The sequence below is a fragment of the Pan troglodytes genome, chromosome 8 (genome assembly GCF_028858775.2).
Source record: "Pan troglodytes isolate AG18354 chromosome 8, NHGRI_mPanTro3-v2.0_pri, whole genome shotgun sequence".
NCBI classification, from domain to species: Eukaryota; Metazoa; Chordata; class Mammalia; order Primates; family Hominidae; genus Pan; species Pan troglodytes.
In genome coordinates this window covers 14,144,739-14,170,038 of record NC_072406.2, presented here as the reverse complement: position 1 = coordinate 14,170,038, position 25,300 = coordinate 14,144,739, and the positions used below count along the sequence as shown (strand labels likewise).

Sequence of the window (25,300 nt, the reverse complement as noted above, 5' to 3'; positions counted from 1 at the left end):
GTTTTGTGGTCTTCTGAGGGTGAGGAGGCTCTAGGAAATGTCTGTTCCTTGAGGAACCCCTCATAATTCACAAGCAGCTGAACCTAAGTAGAGTTGCAAAGGTCATTCTTATTTTATAATATGAAGAAATATCCAAGGACTCTTTAAACCCTTCATTTTCCTCCCATGGCTATGCGGTACTCGTATATCATAATACAGGATGATCTGCCTAACTGTAAGGATGTTCATTTCCTAAATATGAGGGGTGGGTTTCCCATGATGCTTCAGAAGTGTTGAGAGATACAGAGATGTGTGAGAATACCCTTTAAATGCCTAAAGCATTGATTAGGAACCAGGTATTTAAGACACTGAGGAAACAAAGATAAACAGGATAACATTTATTAAGAAACAGTGAACCAGAGAAACAGATATGGAAATAGCCACACAGTAACAAGATAATTGCTTTAATGGAGGTGCTACTACATTCCTTAAAGAGTCATCCAATTATTGCCAAGTGGGTAACATCTTAAATGCATTACAGGATGCCATTGTTTGTAGGCCTCCTGCAGTGAAGCCCAAAGCCAAGAATCACTGTGAGAAGAATAGATGCTGAATTTATGCACTCCATGAATTCGAATGTTTGCATATTATAGTTTCTTAAAATGGAGGACATGTTTAGAAATCACTGCATTCTACAACCAAATTATTTTTGAATAAGAGCTAATTATGTTTACATTTGTCATGAAGAAATATGAAAACATGCTATGAATGGTCAAATTAACCACCAAAGCCAAATGTGAAGACCCATTTAGCACTATTCAATTCCAAATTCAGTGTGAAGACACGGGGATTGCAGCGGGTCTGTAACGCAGGCATCTCTCTAATTTGCATGTGCCAAGCAGGATAAGCCCGGCAGTGAGCTGGTGCAGAAACAATGAGGTAATCGGGATGTGCACATTCTGCTTTGATGGCTTTTGAAATCAGAGAAAAGTGACAGAGTATTTCCTATTTAGGATGGGACTCACTTATCCTTATTTAAGACATATCAAAATGTTCCTCAGGTTTTAGAAAAGATATAAATGATGGCCCAAGTTTGTTATAGCCCAACCAGTGGCTTGCAAGCAGTCAAGCCTTCCTGCCAGGAGACAGGTTTCCATCCCTCATCCATCTTTCCACCCCTCTCTCCATCATTTCCTCCCTCCAACCCTCCATCCATCCATCCATCCATCTGTCCTTCTACCCTTCCCCCATTCCTTCACCCCCCACCCTCCTTCCCTGTTTACCCATCCCTTCCTCTATTTCTCCCTCCATCCTTCCCTCCATCCCTTCCGTCATCCACCCCTCTATCCTTTTCTCCCATCATCCCTCCTTCTCTCCCTTCCTTCATCCCTCCCTTCATCCCTCCTTCCAGCCTTCCCTTCATCCCTCCTTCCATCCCTCCCTTCATCCCTCCTTCCATCCCTGCATATCTCCCTCCATCCCTTCCTCCATTCTTTCCTCCATCCTTCTATCCATCCCTCCCACCCTCCATCCCTCCTTCCATCATTCCCTCCCTCCATCCATCCATTCATCTCACAGACATCCTCAGTAAGTACTATCTGCCCCAGGCGCAGGTAGCTGGAACACACAGAGACAAATAAGACAAACCCATTGCCCCTGAGAAGACCTCACAGTTTGAATTGTAACGCACACACGTAAGACTTGGCCGGGTGTCATGTTTAAAATGTAGCTCCTGGGCACTTAACCCAGAGCTACCAAACCATACTATCTTGGGCTGCACTTTTAACAAGGGCCCCACATGATTTTTAGTCATGATAAAATGTTAGAATTAAGCTCTGGGAAGAGTTTGAAGTGAGGACAAATAATGACAGTTAATCTTCTGGTGCCATTCTGGAGATGCACTGAGGGTTTTTTCAAAGCACTGAGGAACGAGGACCAGCTCCAGTCCCAGAAGTGAGGACCCTTTGCAGCAATGGCCCAGCTACACACAGGTGCTTGACAAAGACGTTACACACCCTTTAAAAAATCAAACATTAAAATAAGAGGCTAATTTTAACTCTATACAAATATTGTTGACTTCTTGAAGAAACTTTATTTGTAAAAGGAAAACTTCAAATAACAGAAAATAATCGGCCTTGCAATCTTAAAGATTCATCTATTAAGGTTATAAATCTTGACCAAGGAACCTACATGTGAGTAGCCAGATTTGCAGATATGAATGATAATCAATGCATTTATATATATGTACACATATAAACATGCAATACACTATAAATTTATTATATACAAACACTTGCACATGTATGTGCACCCACGTGTGGAGAAATATTCCTACTCTCTGGAAGCATATTTCTCTGTAGGAAGCACAGTGAGGAGTCCACGAGCCTCACAATGACAGCTTTAGACATCGCTGCTCATGGCACTTGACAGTCACAGCAAGCAGGGCATTTGATAAAATATTTTCAAATGTATTCGACCAAAAGCCGTGGCCTGATCTCTTCCATACGAATGTCATTAGTTAACAAATTAATTATTCCACTTTCTGGAGATCACTAAACACTCACCTAGGCCACCCCGCCGCTTCTTCCATGTTTCCCGCCGTACCGCTGCTCCAGGAAACACAAAACAGCCTCCGGCCTCTGCCCATGAGTCTGCGTCTTGCCATGGCCCCTGCCTATCTGAAAAGTTAAAGACACACCTTGGCAGAAATAACCTTCATTGTGTGTCCAGTCTAGTTGTTCCGGCCTGTCTGAGTAACCTGCCGTGTGAGCATTTCTATAATGGGGCTACGGGCATTTGTAAAAAGACCACTGGGGTGCTTGATGTCTGTTTTCTTTGAGAGGTTTTTATTTCATCAGTCTGGGCAGCAAAGGAAGCAGGAATTGTGTTTTAGGTTTGGGCTGCCTTTTTGTCCCTAGGAATTAGCATCCCTGTGGCATTACAGGTAAGTAGGATGAACCGAGGGCACAGGCAGTCCCACCTGAGACGGCCCTCTCACCATCGGCCCCACAGATAGTAGCTCATGGGCTGCTGCTTCCTTTTCATTTTATTGGACTTTGAGGTCTGCAGTTGATAAATCATCATCGTCTCTTTCCCCAGCCTCCTTTCTGCATGCTTTTTCTGTACAAAATTTTCTGTTACACATACACACTTTGCCTATTACAAGTATCATGTATTAATATGATGAGAAAAACAATGTGCTGAGGTGTAAGGAAAATCACCTCTAGAGACTAAAAAATACCCTCAAAATTAAGTGGGGCCCATCTGAGCACAGAGAGGCAGTTTCACGTGGTGGTTGAGGTCCTGGACCTGGGAGCCCAACTCAGGATCTGAACCCTGGCTCTCCCTGTGAGGCCTTCTTTCAGCATGTGGCCCACTCTGCTGCAGAAAATTTGGATGGTAAGGGCACCCAGCTCACAGGGCCATGGTAGACAAAGGTACAGGGCCTGGCACACATTGAGACCACAGCTTCTTCCCAGCAAAGCATCACTAGGTGCCTAAAGATTGTGTAACATCAGATGACTCCAAACTAAGCAATTATGGCATCAAAGTTAATCAAAACCAGGAGAAAAGCTAGTAGAAATCGAGTTAGCTCAGCCAAGTCTGGGGCACATGAAATGATCTTGGCAATTGAATAAGAAACGGATCAAGCACTTTTCTCTAATGAGCTGAGGGATTTGTGTTCTGAGATGGCCACTTGCAATTGGAGTCAAAACTCCATAGCAGGAGAGGGCTGGAGACCAGAAATCTGGGCTAACAGAGGAAGGTTGTCAGATCGCTGGCTGTGCCACCATCAACACAAGTGTCTCTCCCATTGATTGCGGGGATGGGGAAAAATGGACAACTCAAAATCTAGAGAGAGGAAAAACGGTAACTCTGCTTCCAATGTAATCAGAGAAATTCTTACAACTTAATCAATTAGACAATTTAGTCAAACAAATCACATGAAGCTTTGGGGGTTTTCCTCAAATAAATTGATATATCTTGTCTGAATTAACCAAATTAACCAGTAGTTGTGTCTCTATTGGACAGATGCCATCACAGATCAGAATTACAACTTAGAGTGGGAGGGACATTGAAAGTCTCCAGTCCTGCACATGGGGAATTCTCTTTGATGTGTCTCTCCTCTGAGGTCAGAGGGCCAACGTCTTGTGCTTTCTGGAAGACTTTTGAATTCTCAACTCAAAATATCAAAAATATGCCATTCTTTACTGTAATATTTTTAATCAACAAAAGATATTTAACACCTGTTCGATGGCAAAAAAAAAAAAAAAACTGATGCTAGTTAGCCAGTCTATCTACTCTTTTATTTTTTATTTATTTATTTTTTTTTCTGAGACAAGGTCTCACTCCATCACCCAGACTGGAACGCAGTGGTGCAACACCAGCTCACTGCAGCCTCAACCTCCCAGGCTCAAGCAAACCTCCCACTTCTGTCCCTACTTCAGCCCCCCATGTAGCTGGGACTATAGACGTCCACCACCGCACCTGGCTAATTTTTTATTGTTTTGTGGAGATGAGGTCTCATTATGTTGTCCAGGCCACTCTCAAATTCCTGGGCTCAGGCAGTCTGCCTGCTTCAGCTTCTCAAAGTGTTGGGATTACAGGCGTGAGCCACCACACCCAGCAAGTGTGTCCATTCTTGCCCGCTTTGCAGATTTAAGACTTCGACTTCTTCAGATGAATATGACTGAAGAAAATGGCAGATGGCACCCTGAGCCCTGTCAACCAAAGCCAAGTGTTGCAGCCAATCTGACAACTGCAGGAGTATCTTTTCTGAAAATTTCCCAAACTGTTCAAATAACCACCACCATACCATGGGGAAGGAAATCTCTGAAAAACCCTAAAAGCTCTCTGAATAATTCCAAATACATGGGTCCAGAATTCACTAGTGTAGTGTGTTAAAGTCTTCAAAGTATGCGGTATGTAGATGATTCATTGAGGTAAAGGAAAAAAATCTAGAACTTTTACTGATACTTTGATCTCAGCATTTTTATAACAACTTAATTGAGCTATAAATCAGACACCATAAAAATCACCCTTTAAAGTACAATTCAAAGGTCTTTACTATATTCACAGTGTTCTGCAACCATCATTCTTATCTTTGGATAGGAATTTTGGAATATTTTTCTGACCTCACAACAAACCTGTTAGCATTTTCCCCTCTCCTGGCCCCTAGCAACCACTGATCTTTCTGTCTCTATGATTTGCCTATTCTGGACATTTCATGTAAATAGAATCACACATAAGTGAGCATTTGTGTCTGGCTTCTCTAACTAGGTTTGGTGTCTTTAGGGTGTGGCATACGTCAGAACTTCATTTCTTTTTATAGCTGAGTAATATTCCACTGTATGGATGTCCAGAATCTCATTTATCCATTTGTCAGTTGATCCATCCAACATTTGGGTCATTTCTACTTTTTGTCTATTATGAATATTGCCACTGTGAACATTTGAATATGTGGTTTTATGTAGATATATGTTTTTATTTCTCTTGGGTATATACTTGGCAGTAGGATTGATGAGTTAAAATGTATTTAACATTTTGAGAAATTTCCAAGCTGGTTGCATCATTTTGAATCCCATCAGAAATGTATGAGGGTTCCAATTTCTCCACATCCTTGTCAACACTTGTTATTATCTGTCTTTCTGATTGTAGCCATCCTAGTGGGTGTGAAATGGTGTCTCATTGTAGTTTTGATTTCAATTTCTCTAAGTATTAATGATATTGAGCATCTTTTAATGTACCATTTGCCATTTCTATGTCTTCTTTGGAGAAATATGTATTCTAATCCTTGATCTATTTTTATTTAGGCCTACTTATTGCTGAGTTATAAAATGTTATTATGTATTCAGGTATATCATACCATTATCAGACATAGGAGAATGTCTTATCAGTGCCTCATCAGATATATGACTTACAAATATTTTCTCCCATTCTGTGGGTTGTCTTTTCATTTTCTTAATGGTGTCCTTTAAAGTACCAAACTTTTTATTCTGATGAAGCCCAATTTATCTATTTTTTCCTTTCATGACTTGTGCTTTTGGTGTCCTAGCTAATGAATCGTTGCCTAAAGCAAGAGCACAAAGATTTACTTCTGTGCTTTCTTCTAAGGGTTTAAGCATTTCATCTGGAACCTTCAGTGCAACGTTGAGTAGAACCATCAGCACTGGTGACAGCCAACGTCTTTGCCCCAGTTCTGCTCTCAGGGGACAAGCCCAGCATTTCCCCATTTCACGTGGTGTTGACTGTGGGAGTTTTGTAGATGCTGTTTATCAGGTTGAGGAAATTCATCTTTATTCCTGTCTGAGCGTATCTCATCATTTTAAATTTATATTTTTGTATATGTTTTACAAATTAATAGAGTGATTTATAGATCATCTATAAATGAGTGAGCATGCAAATGTGGAGAGAATGCTCTAAAGTACTTGGGGTGCATATCATGCAATCGAAGGTCACCAGCTCCAAGCATGGTGCCCTGAGGCCATGACCATGGCCAGCCTAAGCCGGGAAAGGCTCACAGCTGCACATCCTCTACCTGCTGCCTCTCAGATGCCTGCCAACACCCTAGGACGGCCCATGGCTGAATCGACCCTGACTCAGCCCTCCTTGTGAAGAAGTCTCTATTACCACCCTTACACACAAAAGAATGTGGGCAAAATTCACTGATTATCCAGGTATTCCCTACTTTCATAGAAATATCCAAAATCATAAAATACCATGCAAGGGAAGAGATAATGCATCATTGAACAGGTCATCCAGCCCTGGAAAACATTCCCATCCTATCTAAATGTGTTTAAGAGAAAAAAAAAAAACAAACAAAGGCACTTCTTCTACCTGGCTTTACTAGTTCTGAGGCCCTGATTCACAGCCCCTGGTCTGGAGCCTTCATGAGGAGCATCAGCAAATCGGGATAACCACCCCTGCCTGGTCCCGCCCACACTCTTACAAACGCTTCTGTCCAGTCCTATTTCCCAGAACAAACCAAGCCCCCAGGTGGTTCGCAGCTCCAGAATCAGGGACCAGTGCCTGGCAGGGATGTTGTTTGTCCCACACCATCGAATAAACAGATCTTAAAAGCAGCCATCAGGGAGGCAGAGGGATTAATGAACCCTCTAGACCAACACCCACTAGAGGACCCAGATGCAGCAGCCAAGTGCAGGGGAGCTGATGGGGCAGAAACCACCACGTGAATCCCAGCTAGGGTCAGGAGACCAAGACACTCAGCCTAAAGACGTTTTCTACAGAACCCAGGCGCCCTGGGTGTGGCTCAGGCACCCAGCCAGGTCAGGCCACAGCCTTCGCACATGGACAGTGGGTTCAGAATTTCAAAAGGTCAGGGCATCCTGCTTCTGGTCTGAAAGAGCTTAAACAAGGGATACATTTTTAGAGATTTAATCATTTAAACTCTTAAGAATCACTGGAACAAATTTAACAGTAGAGGTTTTTCTTATTTTTTTATTCACATGTTCATTACTGTGAATGCCTAGCTTTCCATTTAGAAATAGTCTGACAATTTTCACATCTCAACTGGCAGCAGGCACAGAATGCAGACAGCTGCCGAGACGCTCTCTGTCGCGCTGAAATGTAATATCGCAGTGCTTTGTTAAATCCTTTATCTGCATACCTGCCACAGGCTGCCCACACTGGGGTGTGAACTTCATATTTAATCAGAGCAGCGTGTCTGAACCAGATATGTCATAAATTAGCACAGCAACTAACTTCTGCAGTCCTGCTTTTTTTTTTTTTTTTTTTTTTTTAAGACAGGGTCTTGTTCTGTCACCTCAGCTGGAGTGCAGTGGTGCAATCATGGCTCACTGCAGCCTTGACTTTCCCACCTGTGTTCAGGTGATTCTCCCACCTCAGCCTCCCAAGTGGCTGGGACTGCAGACACACACCACCATGACCAGTTATTTTTTCTATTTTTGTAGAGTCGGGTGTCTCACTATGTTGCCCAGCCTGGTCTCAAATCCCTGGGCCCAAGTAATCCTCCTGCCTCATACATCTCAAAGTGCTGGGGTTACAGATATGAGCCACTACACTTGGCCTTGCACTGCTTCTTGGTAAGCAAAATGAAATCGAAGTTTTACATGCCAAGCTCTGGAGGGGGATTTTTACGCTGGCATAATCCCATCCCCTCTGTTCTGTAAACACTCCCAGAAGGCTGTCCCGCTCCAGGAATGTCTGCAAAATATGATGATAAGAATAATTGAAGTATGTAATAATGTTTGCACTGTTCAAGAAAAAAAAAACAGGACATGGGTTTGAATGGAATAACTGAACGTTACGTGGTTGATTTTCAGGTAGTGTCTGCTCATTTCATCACATTGGCATGGTGTCTACCAATTCCCTAACACAACTTCTAAACCCACTTTTCCACCCTTAAGAGCCTTTCTTCGAGGCCAATGCCATTTTGCAGTCCTATCCCTTCCACCCTCCACTGCTGTTAACTGCCAGTTGCCTGGGTGCTGCCCTTCGTTGACTACAGCCAGGGGTTCCAGAATCCCTCTTTGCCTCCCATAGAGGGGTCCCTGTGCCGCCACAATCGCTCATCTCCACGTCATGGGTGTTGTCCTTCCAACACACACTGACGCCTCTATTTCAACAATTCTGGAGCCTGTGCTGCCTCTCCACGCCTGCTGAGCTGCTTCATGTGGGTCCCACCATTTCCCGACTGGGTTATTGTAAGGCTTCCTCGCATGTCATTTCCTCCAGTGCAACTTCCCTGCAATCCGTGCCCCCAGAATGTGGAGGCGCCGTGCCGTGGGGAGGCGCTGTGAGGAGGCCCTGAGTACTGGTGAGACACTGAACTGTGAGGAGGCGCTGTGCTGTGGGAGGCACTGAACTGTGAGGAGGTGCTGTGCTGTGGGAGGCACTGAACTGTGAGGAGGTGCTGTGCTGTGAGGAGATGCTGAACTGTGAGGAGGCGCTGAACTGTGAGGAGGTGCTGTGCTGTGGGGAGGCGCTGAACTGTGAGGAGGTGCTGTGCCGTGGGAGGTGCTTAACTGTGAGGAGGCCCTGTGCCTTGGGGAGGCGCTGTGCTGTGGGGAGACACTGAGCTGTGAGGAGGCGCTGTGCCTTGGGGAGGCGCTGTGCTGTGGGGAGACACTGAGCTGTGAGGAGGCGCTGTGCCTTGGGGAGGCGCTGTGCTGTGGGGAGACACTGAGCTGTGAGGAGGCGCTGTGCCTTGGGGAGGCGCTGTGCTGTGGGGAGACACTGAGCTGTGAGGAGGCGCTGTGCCTTGGGGAGGCGCTGTGCTGTGGGGAGGCGCTGAGCTGTGAGGAGGCGCTGTGCAGTGAGGCGCTGTGCCGTGGGAGGCACTGAACTGTGGGTAGGCACTAAACTGACGAGGCGCTGTGCCGTGAGGAGGCGCCGTGCCGTCGGGAGGCGCCGTGCCATGGGGAGGCGCCGTGCCATGGGGAGGCGCTGTGAGGAGACGCTGAGCTGTGAGGAGACGCTGAGCTGTGAGGAGGCGCTGAACTGTGAGGAGGTGCTGTGCCGTGGGAGGTGCTGAACTGTGAGGAGGCGCTGTGCCTTGGGGAGGCGCTGAGCTGTGAGGAGGCACTAAACTGACGAGGCGCTGTGCCGTGAGGAGGCGCTGTGCCGTGAGGAGGCGCTGTGCCACCAGAGGCGCCGTGCCATGGGGAGGCGCTGTGAGGAGACGCTGAGCTGTGAGGAGGCACTGTGTTGTGGGAAGGAGCTCTATGGGTTTAACATTCTTGTGCTTCCTGTTTTTCTTCTTTTTCTTCTGCTCATTTCCTCCTCCATCTTCCTCGGCTTTTATAAAAATAGTCAAATTTCATGTTGGGATCCAGAGAAAAGTTACTTTCCCAAGTTCATATAAAAACAGTGACAGAAACGGTTACTTTTCCGAGTTCATAGAAAGACAGTGACAGAAAAGGAATTAGCACAGGGTCATCTCCCTCGTGGGGTCTCGCCTTTCCTGCCAGATCACCCTTCTCAGTTTGCCCACGTCACAGAATGGTTCAGATAGTTCAGCAGTTACACTTTTGCCCCTCCATGGGTGCCCACCTGGAGTTATTGGATAGTTCTGATGTTTTCCTAGTGAGGGACTCAGTCAGTTACCAAGGCACTTCTCCAGAGCATCATAATTAGTGAGTTAAAATCGGCTCAGCCTTGTGTGCTGCAAAGTTCCTAGCAGCACAGTAAAGCTGAAGATAGTGACTTCCTGTTCTCTGTGTGTGTCACTCTGTGGACAAGACACCAAAATGGGTAAGTTTTACCAAGTATGGGGGGAATGGTCAAATTCACTTGCATTCAGTTTTCCAAGATAAGAGTATCTTACTGTTTACATATCTACTGTTTTAACTTTTTATTGCCTTCTCTCTTCGATTCGAATGGTTTCCTGTGAGAGAGTTGATTAGTAAACTATCTCAGCAAAGCAAGTATTGTAAACTTAGAGAAACTATATTCTGAGGCGTTAGGAGTTTAAACAGGAGAATCACTATGTCCCGGGCTTTGGGATGATTAATTCACCTCCAGAATGAACAGCTTGTTCTCAGGTGCGGATATTCTAATGGCCGTCGATGGCTCTTAGGCATCTGTTTTCAGAAGTGCAGGTGCCCAGTGCTTTCCTCCGTCCCACATGGTCTTCCTTCTCCCAGGACTGAGAAGGAAGCTTGAGTCTCTAGTACAAGAAAGATGTGGGGGGACTTCAGGGGCTGTCTCACAACCGCCTGGTGAACAGTCTCCATGGAGGAGGAAGGCGGAGCTGGAAAAACAGATGGGGTCCCGGCGTCTTGTCCCGTTTTGAATACTTTTCTTATTTCTTTTCCTGAGTGACAGAAATATTTAAATATGGAGGGAAGTCAGCTTCCAATTCCACTTTACATTTTACCCAAACTGTTTGCAGTGAGTTACATGCGGGAGTGCTACTCATTCCCTCCCTAGGAAAGCATCAGAACTATCCAGTACATGCAGGAGTGCTGCTGGAACGTGAGGATATGAACCCTCACCCCAAACAGCTAAAACATAGGAGGTGAGAGCATAGAATACACTTGGGGTGCAGAAGCGGAAGCAAAGTGTTAGGCGTGCAGTCGGAAGTCCTCATGAAGAGGTGAAGAGAGGTGTGGCATGAAGTTGTCATGGCCCCAGCGTTCGGGATGTTCTCATGAGGAGGGACCCCCCGGTAGAGGACTCTGTGTCCACGGAGGTTCATGGACACTATCTGTGACATGTCAGGCTGGGTCCTTTGCAGAGCCCCTGAGCAGCATGTGGAGCAGACACTGTAGCTTCCCTTCCCAAGAGTACAGATTTGTAGGTTTGGCGTGAGGCCCAGAACTTCGTGTGTGAGTGTAAGTGCATGTTTAAGCTTTTAGTTCTGATAATTGTAGATTCACGGCTGTTCTAGGACATAGTACAGAAAGAGCCCATGTACCTGTGCCCAGTGTCCCTCAGTAGTTATACCTTGAAGAGCCAGAGCACAACGCCTCACAGACAGACAGGCATTGACAATCCCCTGGCTCGCTCACATTTCCCCAGTTTTAATTGTACTTGCGTTTGTTTAGCTCCATGTAATTTTATCCCAGGTGTAGGCTGTGTGCCCACCTGCACTGTCAGGACACAGATCACCCATCCCACAGGGCCCCTTGATGACCATGCAGCCACCTTCCAACCCCACTCCCCATAACTTTAATATCTGGTGGCCACTGGTCTGTTCTCCATTTCTATAATTTTGATATTTCATAAATATTATATAAATGCAATCATGCAGTATGTATTTGGAATCATGTCTTTTCACTCAGCATAATTCTTCACACACTCATCCAGGTCTTGCATTCATTCATATTTCGTTCCTTTTCATTGCTGAGTAGTATTCCACAATAAGCCACATTGCAATTCGTCTAAGCATTAACCTGTGAAAGAACATCTGGGCGGATTCCAGTTTGGGGCTCATATGAACGCAGCTGCTATAAACATCACTACAAATTTTCTGTGTGAACATAAATTTCCATGCCCTCTGGGGTAAATGCCCAAGAGTTTAACTGGTGGTTTGCATTGTAATCACATGTTTAGTTTAATAATAAACATCCCTCCAGAGTGGCTGCACTGTTCCACCTCTCAGACAAGGCATGAGGGACCCACCCGGGCTCTTCTCAGCCTTTATTGTGGCCACTGCTTTTCACAACAGCCATTCCGTGATGTGTGGACTCATATGGTACCTCGTGTGGTTTTCATTTGCATTTCCTGAATGACTAATATAGTTTAGCATCTTATCATGTGCCTATCCATATATCCATGTATCATCTTCACTGAAAAGTCTTTGTGTCTTTTGCCCATTTCTAATTTAATTGTTTGTTTTTGCTGATAAGTTTTGAGAGTTCTTTGTGTAGTCTAGACACTAGTTCTTTGTCAGGCAAGTGAGTTGCAGATATTTCCTCGCAGTTTATGGCTTGTTGTTCATCCCTTTAAGGCAATCTTTCACAGAATGAAAGCTTTCCATTTTGATGAAATCCATTTCCTCCATTTTTCCTTTTATGGATGGTGCTTTTGGTATTGAGTCTAAGATATCTTCATCTTGCTCTAGATCCCAAAGATTTTCTCCTTTATTTTTTCCTAAAAGTTTTATAGTTTACGTCTGTGGTCTACTTTTAGTTACTTTTGTATAAGATTTTGTATAAGACATGGAGATGTGGGATTTACAGTTTACTTTCTTTTTTAAGTCTGTGTTTCCTCCACTGAATTACCTTTGTACCTTTACTGGGTTCTCTATTCTGCTCTATGGACCCATGCATCCGTCCATCCACCAACATCACATGATCAATTACTATAGCTATAGAGTAAACCTTAATATTCAGTAGAGTGATTCCTTCCACTTTATTCTCCTTTTTCTTAAAGTTGGCGTTTCAGTTATTCTAGGACTTAAACATTTATATACATATTTTAGAATAAGCTTGTCTATGTCTACAAAATATTTGCTGGTATTTTGTTAAGAATTGCACCAAACTATAGGTCAATTTTGGAATAATTGACATTTCTTCTATTTCAGTCTTCCAATCTGTGAATACGGCATGTCTCTCTATTAATTTAGGTCTTCTTTGATTTTTTTGTCAGCATTTTGTAATTTTCGTCATACATATCCTAACAGTGTTTTTGTTTTTTTTTTTTTACAATTTCAAAGTATCCCATAGAATCTGTGAAGTATGATGAAGAGGATGATGACAATATTAACTAAAATTTAGATAGCCTTCCTCAGATTCAGACGCAGTTCTGAATGTATTACTGTGTTAATTCATTTCACAAAACAAAAAGGGCTTTCCTCCTTTATTAACCTTCAATACTTTTTGAAATTCTGATATACTTTTTAAAAACTTTCCACTAACCAACCAAAGAAGGGTACTGTTTTCCTGATTCTAACAACACCATTGTAGTAAGTGTATCAGAGTAGTGTCAGCTTTCTCCTGGTGCCAAATGTGGTACAGAAAGTTGAATCAAATCTGTTCCAAGTATGGGCTACTGATGCCATCTTATTTATGTACATCATGAAAAAGAGAGCAATTACATTAACTTGAATTTTGAAATAATTTAAAATTACACACTTAATGCCAAATGTTTTTTCTTTAAGTAACTTGGGTAGAAATAATTATAAATGCCATACCTTTTCTTCTTGAATAGAGTGTATCAAGTATAACATTTTTTTCTAGACCTTCCATTCTTCTGGACATAGAAGATAATATTGTATTACAGTGGGTGATGTGCCAATGGCTCTTATGATCTGTCAATTTTCTATTTTTTCTTCACTTAATGGCTCCAAATGGCCAAATGGCTTAAATTCCCTTGCCTGTTTTGTTAATATTGTATTCTCCTTCCTCAATATTAGCCTCATAGGTATCATCTCTTCTTTTCTCATCATTCTCCAATCTGGTAAATCTCCCTAAACTACCTAGATTAATTGCCACATTGCCTAAACCAAAGACCTCTGTAGTAAGTCATGAAGAAATCTAACTCAAATACTCAGTTTGGAGAATTAGAAGAAGTACAAGGAGAGAGACAGAAGGTGAGAGCAGCATTTGAATTTAAACTAGAGTCCACCTTGCTCTGAAGCCTGGGCTTTTTCTTCCATCCTATACTGAGTTTTTTGAAAAAGACAAAATAGTTCCCAAGACAAGGTTCTTAACAAATGGGCTGAGTCCTTTCTACCAACAGAAAGTGCCCAACCGAAATTATATCCATCTCTCCCATCACCTCTCACCAAGCTTCAAGGGCTTCATTAAAAACACAGCGAGGAATGTTGAATCCTGCAGTTTCTCTGCCCTGAGTTATTTAGAAATATCACCAGGTACCAACTGGTGTCTCCTGAGTCCAGGGCTGGGTGCTCAGAGGAGGGAGGAGGAGGCAAGATGGAAACAATGCAGAGGGAGCATTTCTGTGTCTTCTGTGGCTCTCATCCCTCACCGAGAACCCAAAGTCCTCCCCCAGAGCCTCTCTCCTCCCCTTCTCATTCGTGCTCCCTTCCTCTCTCTTCCCCTTCCCAATCAGCTGTGGGACACACATGCCCACAGGCAGGAATGATGTCCATGGAACCTACCTAGCCTCCTTCCTTCTACATTAGAGTACAGGGCTTACCAACCCATGCCATTTTCAACCTAGACAAAAGCCCTCGTAGCTGGGAAATTCTCCCTGGAACAGAGTATGATGATTTGTTTAAGAGAAGGAGGATATTAAAATAGTAGCATCAGTAGCACGGTGGCTCACACCTCTAATCCCAGCGCTTTGGGAGGCTGAGGTGAGAGGATTGTTTAAGGCAGGGAATTTGAGACCAGCCTGGGCAACATAATGAGACCCCCATCTCTACAAAAAAATTTGAAAATATTAGCAGGGCGCAGTGATGAGCACTTTTAGTCCCAGCTACTCAGGAGGCTGAGGCAGGAGGATCACTTGAGCCCAGGAGTTCAAAGCTGCTGTGAGCTAGGATCGTGTCACTGCACTCCAGCCTGGGAGACAGCAAGACCCTGTCTCTAAAAAATAAAAATTAAAAGTTAGTAGCATACTTCTGTATCTGAGGATGGCAGGCAGTGCAGTCACCTTTGCTCTCAATGGGCTGTTTTCAGGCAGGATAGGCAGGGATCTTCCGGATGAGGACAACATCATGGGCTTGCTCTCCGCAAGAGAGAAGAGGTGATTTCCATGAGGCAAGATTTGGACAGTGCTTCTGCAAAGTGTGCAGGAGGAGAGATCTGTATGACACCATCATATGGGGAGAACTATAAAGAGCCAATGGGATGGATTTGGGTTCCAAATTATTTATACTGGTTTTTAACTACAGAGTCATATGGTACCTCAGTATGACAGATGGAAGTCAGAATGAAACCTGTTGTTTGGTTGTAGGAACTTTACATTCTAATGTCATCAGAACATTTCACAGTAAAATATGTTCCCAATGAACAATGAATCCCAATGACCCTGTGCTGCCACAGGCTCTGAATCTGGGCCAGTTCAGTTCTGTTTACAATTACAATACGGCACTGCACATCCACAATGCCCCACCTCCAAAATGTTTTATTACAGTGCTTAAAAAACAGGAAAGAGGCATTTTATCATTTGCCTGCCGGCCCATTGTATTCTAATATTTTTTTCTTAAGGAATTATTTTATCATCTGTCTCTTATTTTGTAGCTCACCACATCATCTCTCATTATAGAAAAATAGGACCAACAGACTGACAGCAAATCTCAGCATCGCTGTTCTCTGGCAGAAGGACAGCTATAAAATCAACACCAAAGCTACCAAATAATTCATTGTGGAAAAATTCTCACTTTGCAGATAGTTGTTAAATTGTATATATTATGACTAAGAACTATCTGATACACCATGGTCCAATGGTTTTTCTTAGCCTGAGAGGGGGCACTTTGCCTTCACCAAGGAGATACCCTAAGACGTGAAATTGAGGTCTTGCCTGAGCTCAGATACTGGCCTCCTCAGTAAGCCCAACACCCCTAAAATCAAAGTGACATCTACATGGTGTGATTTGAAAGATGCTAGATACCAGACCCTAAATCTGGATGATCTATTTGGACAAATCACTGCCTTCACCCTTTTAAAATTCACATACTTTTGGGGAGCCCTACTTTGCTATGTTAAAGACAATGATGTTTATTGAGACTCACTCCATTCTCCATAGCACATCATGGGACACCAGAATGGCAAGAAGCATCCTACCAGCCTCATGGGAGGGACTCAACTTCAATGCATGCTTTCCATTTGAATGGGAGTGGTTGGGCGGCTGGAGGCCACTGTGAGTCTGAGGATGGAGGCAAGATGTGAAGATGCTGGAATGAGGAATGGGAAGGGAGTAGTAAGAGGTGAGCTGAGGCCTGGTCTACATGAGCATAGCCCCAATGCTGTAGAGGGTGAGGGTAGTGTTATGTGCACACACTGCTGGTGGGCTGCACCTTGCACAAAACAATTTGGCAATACACACCAATAACTTTAGAAATGTTTATACATATTGGTCCAGTAGTCCCACTGCTTGGAATCCATACAAAGGAAATATTTATATTCATAAGGAAAAGACAACATGGCGACTCTCTAACTAGCCAGGCATTCAGCTACATCATTACATTTATACTGTCTAATTCCCAGAAGTCATGTTCCAGGAAGTAAGTACAAGCTAAGGTAGGTACTCGGACAGGGCACAGAATGCCTTGGCATTCAAGACAAAGAGGGAAACATGCATTGCATAGTCCCCAACACTCTGTAGAAGGAAAAATGCCAGCTATCCATTCGTCATGGAATAGACTCTTTTCAAGTTCTGATATAAGAGGAATTTGTGCAATGAGTTCTTATCAACCAAGATGTGATTATAATCATTTTGTTTGAGATCTTGCTAATCCATAGCTATTATCTGAATATGTCTTTTATTTTGCTTTTTATTTTGATTATGATGGAGGGTTTTTGATACAGAGAAAATTTTAATTTCCAGGTGATCTGTCAGCTGTATGACTTATCCTTCTGCTTTTATGCTTTGAAAGATCTTCTCCACCCACCCCCAGGAAGTTTGGTAAACATTCATGTTTGCTCTTCTGTGCTATTTTTCTGTTTTATTCTACCTACCCATAATACATCTTGAGGTATGATCCACAAGCAAGATCATGCTTTCTTGTGACAGTCGGCCTAGAAACCTTTACTGAACTTACTTCCTCATTGTTTTGGGGTGTCCCTGCTCTTATACTATATGCTGTATCTCTGTGTGTAAGGAAGTCTGTTCCTAAGACACCAGCCCCATCCTATAGATCTGGCCTTATTCTTCACTCTGTTTTCGTCACTGTCACAATGTGGCATGGGTCAGCATCTGAGCAGGTCACATGTCCCACTTACTCTGAGCTCCTTGAATCTTTTTTTATCATCTCCAGCCAGGATTTTGGATGGAGTTATAAGCAGACGACAGAAATTAAGGCCGCTGGCCACATTCATAAGCCTTTGGAGCACGGTCCATCTACCCTGGGTCATTTTCTGCTGGAACAGGTGCCTGTCTGGAGGCTGGCAGACCCTTTACCCACCACGGGAATTTGTGGGGTGTGATCTGAGAGATGCTTTCTCCAGTGGAGATGTGGGAACTAGATTATTCCAACTGTGGCCAACACAGTAACGAGAGATTCCCACACTCCCCGATATTCCTTCTGACAGGGACAAATTATACTTTGACAACACTTTAGAGGTCACAGAAGGCATTCCCAAACACAGTCTCAAGCAGCCTTTGTATCAATGCTGAGTTGAATGAGCAAGTATTGTTGCCCCCACTTGTACATGAGGACAGCAATGCCCAGAGAGATCAGGTGGAATCTGAACCCCAGCACTCTGCGATTATGTGTGCACTGAGAAATCCACAAAGGCATGGATGAATAATAAATAAATGAATCCAAGCCACTCCCCACACCAGGAATGCAAATGGTACTGCTTGTTTCTAGCGAATGGTCTGGCTTTCCCACATCCCTCCGGCCCAGCCCATGATCTCTCTCACTCCTGCATGGTTCTCAAATTCTGCAGGGAGCTGTCAGTGTTTGAATTTAAAGGGAGCTTCTAGTATCTTATGGGCTCTAAGAGGTTGCAAAAATAAACAAATGGTACCAAATCGTACCATGATGGGCTTTACCATGTTCCTGTTACAGGATCCGTCACCTGTGACTACACGCTTCTCTGTGGGTGGATTTTTTGCTCTTTTATTTGATTGCGTTACTGTGAAACTAATAATAAATAGTAGAAACTGACATAGATTTTACAGTGTCTAACAAAAGTATAGTATATTCTTCACCATCTTAAATTGCCCAGCTATGCAGAATGCACGTTTATAAGTGGCCAACACTTCACACCCAGTCAGAGGAGACAGGGCCTTCTCCTAATGTTAATGTTTTTATAGATCAGGGTCCAGCAGTTACCTGGCACTCACAACGGGGATTGAGGGAGGGTCGAGTAAAGGGGCACTGGCAGGGAGTAGGCAGGCTTTAGGGAAGTGACGGGATGGGTACCAAGCTCAAGATGGGAAGGCTGGGGTGCAGAGAGGCAGCCATGTGTCCAGCCACCCCTCCAAGCTGGGCCCCCAGTGGAGGGGCGTGGCCGGCCCACAGAGACCAGAGCCACACAAACTGACCCACCCCCCCACCAGGCCTACCCCTGCCTGTGCCCCCTGCTGATGGGCTTTTGGGGGACCCAGGGGCACGGAGCCCTCAGTACTGCCCAAGGAGTGAGAGAGGCAGATGGATGCACCAGCAACATCAGGGAATTGGACTTACCCCAAAAACATTGCCAACTCCTGCACCAAACCCAAACCAGAAGACAGCGCCTAAGAAAGGGATGTCTTCCCAGAAGTGATCTTGTTTATATAAAGACTCTCCCAGAGCCATCAAAACTAAATCATGTTCACTTAAATGTTTAATAATTTCCCTTCACCAAAAATTAAAAAATTATGTGAAACCCTCAGTGTTCTAGAAAAATCCGTACAACAACTTACGAAGACAATCGACTATGCCTGTCAGGCTCGTGGAGATTATGGGATGTTTTGTAATTACGCTTGGGATTATGCCTGATTATGTAAGTGATATTCAGTGATTAAGTCTCAGGGAACATTATCTGGTACAAGGTATAGAAGATACGGCATAATAATTATTTTTAAATTATGTCTGCCTGCCTCCATTCATTTTTTTCTAATATAAGTAAGACTTTAAGCACAAGTGAGGAAACTAAAAAACATAAAAATCAGCTAAAATAAAAAGTGAAGCAGAGCAAGGCTGTCAGCAAAAACATACAGGAAGGGAGGGGCCTACGCCACAGCCTTTCTAAAAACGGAATTATTTTATTTTGCCACGGCAGTGCCCATAAAAATGATTTTTCCTTCCAGCCTGAGCAGTGGCAGCTCAAGAGGAAATGGACCAGATCTTAGACCGGGGGTTTAACTGGGAGAAAAATGTCCAGGCTGCGTTTTGCACACAAGCATGCACAGACACACGCACACAAAACTGCAACCTTGTGCCTCCGGAGTGAAGAGCTAAGCACATTACTCATTCGCGGAAAAATGATGGGAAAAATCTATCATTTTAGTATTTCCTTCTCAGGGCAAAATTCAATGAAAATCTAGTTAAGTTTTAGCCAAATGGCATTTTCATTAATGCAAAATAAAGACTTTGAAAGCAGCCTTGTCACTTTATAGCCAGGCTAGTGCACATGGGGTGTGGGGAGGGCACAGCAATAGAGGGCCCTGCTTCTGCGAGATTCTCAGGGCTTTGTGCTGTTTTGTGATCTAATAAGTACTGCTCTGAATACATAAGATTTACAGTTGTACCATTTTTTAAACAATCCTATTCCGGGTAGGAGGAAAATCAATGACTCCCAGAATGACTGGGATTATTTTAGATCAAACCAAAAAGGGGACTCTGGAAAATAATGAGGCCAGCACAGGGCGTGCACTGTGGCCGACACTGCCATCAGCACCTTGCACGTTGCCACTCACAGGAGTCCTGCAGCAACCCCACAAGGCAAGGGCTGCGACAAGGCCACGTTATGGGCGAGGAAGCTGGGTGAGGCGAGCCTGGACTCAGGGAAGCCGCCATCGCCACGGCAGAGCAGGGCCCAAGCCCAGCAGCCTGGCACCATCCACTCCCTTCCCTGCTGTGTGATGCCGCCTGTCACAGGGATGTGGGAGCTGACTCGGAAGGGGAAATGAACTCGCTTCAAAAATTAAATGGCAAGTGGGAGCATCTCTGCTGCCCCATCTGAGCAAGAGGGAAATTAAGAACTGCAAAGTTCACACTCAGTCTTTAAAAAAATTAAACTTTTAACATTAATTGCTCCTGAACATTTGTGAGTGCCCAAAATCCTGACATAAAAGCCTTAATTTCTATGCAAAGCAGATAGGATGATTGAGTTATAATTAAAATGGTAATTATACCCTTAATGCTCCATATTTGACTTTTCAAAAAACTGTTATGCTCCAAGAAAAGCTATTTAAAGATCAGAGGAAAATGTTTGAAAATGAATGTATTCAAGACATTTTAAATCTTTTAAAATCCAGTTATTGATTTTTACATGCTTTCAAGTGTAGTCTAAAACATTTTCTTCATTTATTTTGGTCGATGGAAATAATAAAAAATCATTGGAACGTGAAAAGCTTAAATGAAGGCAATATTCTGGAGGCTGATATTTAACGTGGTAAATATTTGAGATGCTGGGCATAGGGAAGGGGCGTCTTCACCTGCATAGGGGCCCCTCAAAGCCCCTCCCTGGGAGGCCAGGGTAGGGCCCATTGTGGGAGCAACCACGGCACCTCCCTGCCTGGCTTCCGAGGAGCCCCTCTGAGCTTGAGCCCTACAAATATGACATTTCCTTTGATCCCTCATTGACTGTTTAGAATTTAAAAAGAACACCTAAAGCTATAAATCAAATGTCAGGTGCAGCAGTCTAGTGGAACCATATCAATATTTCATGATGTATGGCTTGCTGGGAGGCTTGGAAACATCAGCCATGCCAAACGCCGTGCTCAGGACGCTTTGCGCTCACTCAGCCGTGCTGGGTGCCCCAGCAGCAGTCAATGAAGGCGGAAACCGTGGAAGCCATGTGCGCTGGCTGGGGCTGATGCAGAGGCCCAGGAGCCCCTGCAGACCCTCACCCTGTCACCTGCAGCACCTGGTGCCTGGCTCGGCTCTTCCGGAGCTGCCTCCTGATCTCTCCCTGCAAGCCCCCACCCCGCTGAGGGGAAGAAGAGTCTGCACCAACTCAAATCATCCCTGGCCTCCCCTCCTGACCACTTTCCCAAACTCCCAGAGAGACTCGGTGGGGAGAGGAACTCAGGGCTCCCTGCCCAGGACCCCTTAACTGTACGCTACTTCGTCATGTTGGAACCTCGGGGCGGCTTCTCTCCGTGAGAAGGGTGATGATCAGGAAGGGGTGGAGAGTGCGGCTGACACCCTCTGCGTGAACTTCCCTGTTCCCATTAGGATAATAAAATAAATTCTGGGGAATTTTGCACCAACAGTGAAATATCTAAGGCCAGAGAGGGCCTTGAGTTCACTCTGAACACCACAGTGTTCAGAGCAGCCCAGGTGCAGACATCCGAGGCCATGTTCCTCCTGGAGAGCCGCTGAAGCTTTCAGACATCCGGGAGCACTTTTGTTGCTTCTGTTTGGGTCGTGTCTAACAGAGATGCTCTCAGGGGCCCCTCTCCCGTCAGGTGGTTGGCAGACTATCATCACATCTTGGGCACCTCAGACTCAGCTCTGCACCTTCGCATGCCGTATTTGAGACCCTCCTGCGAAACCCTAAGCTCAGGTCTGTCACGTGGGTCAGAAGCGGCCGGAAGGCCAGGGCAAGTGTGGGAAGAGGTCTCCCTGGAGGCCGGGCAGTGGGGAGGATGGCCCTGGGGCACTGGCCGTGGAAGGGCCGATGTGGGAAGGAAGAGGTGGACCAGGAGGAGGAGGAGGAGGAAGAAGGACTGGCTGCAGGGGCAGACCAGGGAGGGCAGGGCCCGTCTGCTGACTTAGGGCCCCCAGCTATAGTCTGTCTGGCTTTGCTTCTCATAAGGGACTTCCTAGGAGGACGGGGCAAGTAGAGTCCAGCTGTGGGCAGGGCTGGTGACCTGCGAGGAGAGATGTCGTTACTGAAAGGGAGGCAGCTGCAGAGAAACCTTCTCAGCTCTGCTGGGGAGCAGGTGTTGATGGTTGGCAGCTCTCCTCTTGGTGGTTTTCAAAATGATTATGATGGTTCCTAGAGCAATGGGAAGACAGAGTTCAAAATAAGAATCCAGAATGTCAGATTCCTAAGTGAGTAGGTCCTAAGGCCAGGGCCGATGTCTCCGAGCCTTGGGTCCACAGGGCTCCTGAGCTGTGGCACGGGCTGTGTGGCTTCCACAGCTGCCTCTCCTTCCTCAAGAGTGGAGGCTGGAGATTGCCCTGCAGAATGTTCCAAGTGACTGGTTTTCAGACATAGCGAGTTTCAGAAATATTACTAGTTAGCAAAAGACATGGTGTGGGTGTTTGGCATTGCCAGCTGGCTGCAGGAGGACGCTGGGAGGCAGGACCCACAGCCACAGGCATTTGGGAGTCCATACAACCTCAGAAGGAAGGTTGATGCAAGCATGTTTCTGTGAAACCTTTGCACAATGGAAGTTTGCACTGTGCAGGCAAGGCCCCTCGATTAACTCGGATGGGTGTGCAGGTGTCTTCTCTGTGGTGTGTGTGGCCACTGTGGTTCTCCCACCCTCCCTCTAACCAAGGGCAGGAAACCATCTTGGCTGGGCAGAGGTAACCCTGTGCCCTGTTTTAGTTGTGTTTACCCTGTTATCCCAGGAGGTGGTGCCTCACAGTGGCTGGCTCTGCTGTGGAAGCATTGGTGCTTTCTGTGAGCAGGGACTCTTGTCACTACAATTGGCCCACACTTGAAAGGGACAGTCGCTCGTGAATGGCAGAGACACATTTTGGAATGGGCAGTCCCAGTTCCACCACTTAGTTCCCAGTGCCTGGCACTCAGTGAGGCCTCATGAACATTCTGCCATCTGTCATCCACTGTGGGGACCCCCTGGCAGGCAGCAGGACACCCCTGGCTGTGGAAGGCCCGAGGAGTCGCGATGGGGGACAGGTGGAAGGGGCATCTTTCATAAGTTCAGGCCACAGCTCTGAGTCACTTCAGAGGCACTCAGGGCCCATCCCCCTTCATCCTTCTCCCCAAAGCTGTCCCCCAATGGGCCCTCCCCCACATAGATAAGACCCTGAGACCCTGGACTCACCTGGGCACTCCCACCCCACTCCACGGCTGGTTCCTGGCTCTCACCAGGCCTTCAACAGATGCTTGTTGAGGAATGGATGAACGGCCCCAACTGTATCATTGGATGTAAAGGCCGAAGAATTCCAAATGACGTTCTGGCCTCTGGTCAGGTGAAATGGTGAGAAAGAAAACCCCAAGATCACATCTTCCCACCCCTCTCCTGCCGCCCTCTTGTGTCCACTCCATCCCCCACCATCTATAAAAAGATGGCGAAACACACAAAATGGAAGACACCAAAGCTCAGTGCAGCAGTGGCTGTGCCCAGCCTCATGGGCAGAGGGGTCACAGGCACAGGCATCTGGAACAGAGCACTGCATGGCAGCCGTGTGCAGCATGGCAGTGACACCTCCGCAGAGGAAAGACAGGCAGGAAAGGAAGGCCAGGTGTGGACCCTGGTTCCCACCTGCCCATGCGGGTTGGGCAGGTGCCTCACCTCCCTGCGTCTTTTTCCTCCCCTCTAAATGGGAAACGTGGCAGCGCCTACCTCAAAGGGTTACTGTGACAGCCAAAGGGAGATGTGCATGCTTATCACCGCACCTGGAGTGAAATTATAAACTGGTAAACTTGGCTCTCTTCACAATCACTCCAGAAATGAGAAATCAGGAGAGACGTCCTGGAGACAGGGAACTTCAGGTGGTCTTTGAAATCTGTTCAGTGTTGAAGCCAAAATGTGATGAAGTGAAGAGAAACTCACATTCAGGCCACAGCAGAATAACTGAACCTGCTGCATCAGCCTCAGAGCCAGCCTGGGGCCTGCCGGGGGCTCACTCTGACCTGGAGGTGGCCACAGGGGCTGCTGGAAGAAGGTATGGCTGTTGCCCTTTCTTCCAGAAAGTGCATCCCCCACACCCTGGTGGAAGCTGCATCCACCACTGCATCTCTGGTGCACGCCAGCCAGCACCCACTGAGGTTCGCATGCTCCAAGCAGAGGGAGAAGCAAGAGTCCGTGAAACTTGCCGCCTGCAAATCCAGGACACTGCAAGCCAGAAAGTTATTTTTCTGTTCCATTTCACCTCCAAGCTGAATTATTGATTTTAATACTTTATTTTCACATGAGTTTATTTGAGCGACAGATGCTACTCCGGTAGTGCTCATGAAGCAGAAATGAGACTCTGGTAATTAAGGATTCCATCCTGAGTCCGCAGGTACCAGGAGGATTAGGCTGCTCACTTCAGTGAGTACAGACTCTCAGGGATTAGGACACAGACTCAATCATTCCTTCCACTTTCCTAAATTACACTTACATTCTCAGGGAGGCTTAAGATCCAGCCCAATGGCTCCAGAAAGAGCTTCATTTAACTACGCTTCCATCATCATAGGGTGGAGATGGTAGCTTGGGTGCCAGCTTGAGGAACAAGCATCCAGGTAGCAGTGACAGGGGTCCCAGTGGGAGATAGAAGCAGCAAGGTCTTTGCTGGAACCCAGGGCTGACAGAGCTGAGGGGAGGGTTGAGGAGCTTTGCCGGCTTTCTCCTCACTCAGGGTCTTCATCTGTGTGGTGGGGTCTCTATGGAGCAGGCAGGGGGACACTCTAGGCGCCTTGGCCAGGTCTTCACCTATCCTCTGAGTTCAGAGTATCTGAACATGGAAGATGCAGGTGTACTGAGATATTAAACAACAACGTCAGGTGTCTTTTTTTTTTCATTTCCCGGAAGAACCCACTAAGCATTTATTAGAGATGTTTGGGGAGCATCTGAAGGATCGCACCTGTTACCAAACCAGGAGACGCTTCACATGGGCCCCAGCCATTCCCTGCTCCTGGAAAGCCTTTTGTTAGGCTTTTTCCTCCCCAAAAGCCTAAACAAAACTGACACCAGAAACAAAAGTAATGCTATCAGCAGCACCACAAGTGCCTGGTGTGGGCACTCAGTCATGTGTGGCAGGGGACAGGACCGGCACCAGCATGGAGCTGGTGTGCCCACCATTCCCCATAGAAGGAGAAATGAGGTTTGCTTGAGATCACACAACTGTTTAAAGGCAACACTTGGATCTATAGTCAGGTCTCCTGAGTGACCCCCATGAGCATTGGTCTTCATGGCTCCATGCTACCCAGCT

General features: G+C 45.7%; 1 protein-coding gene across 1 annotated transcript in view; it reads left to right on the top strand.

Moving 5' to 3' along the window:
- ADARB2 (adenosine deaminase RNA specific B2 (inactive)) overlaps positions 1 to 25,300 on the top strand; it is a 592,089-nt gene that overhangs the window by 438,948 nt on the left and 127,841 nt on the right. The window lies entirely within an intron of this gene.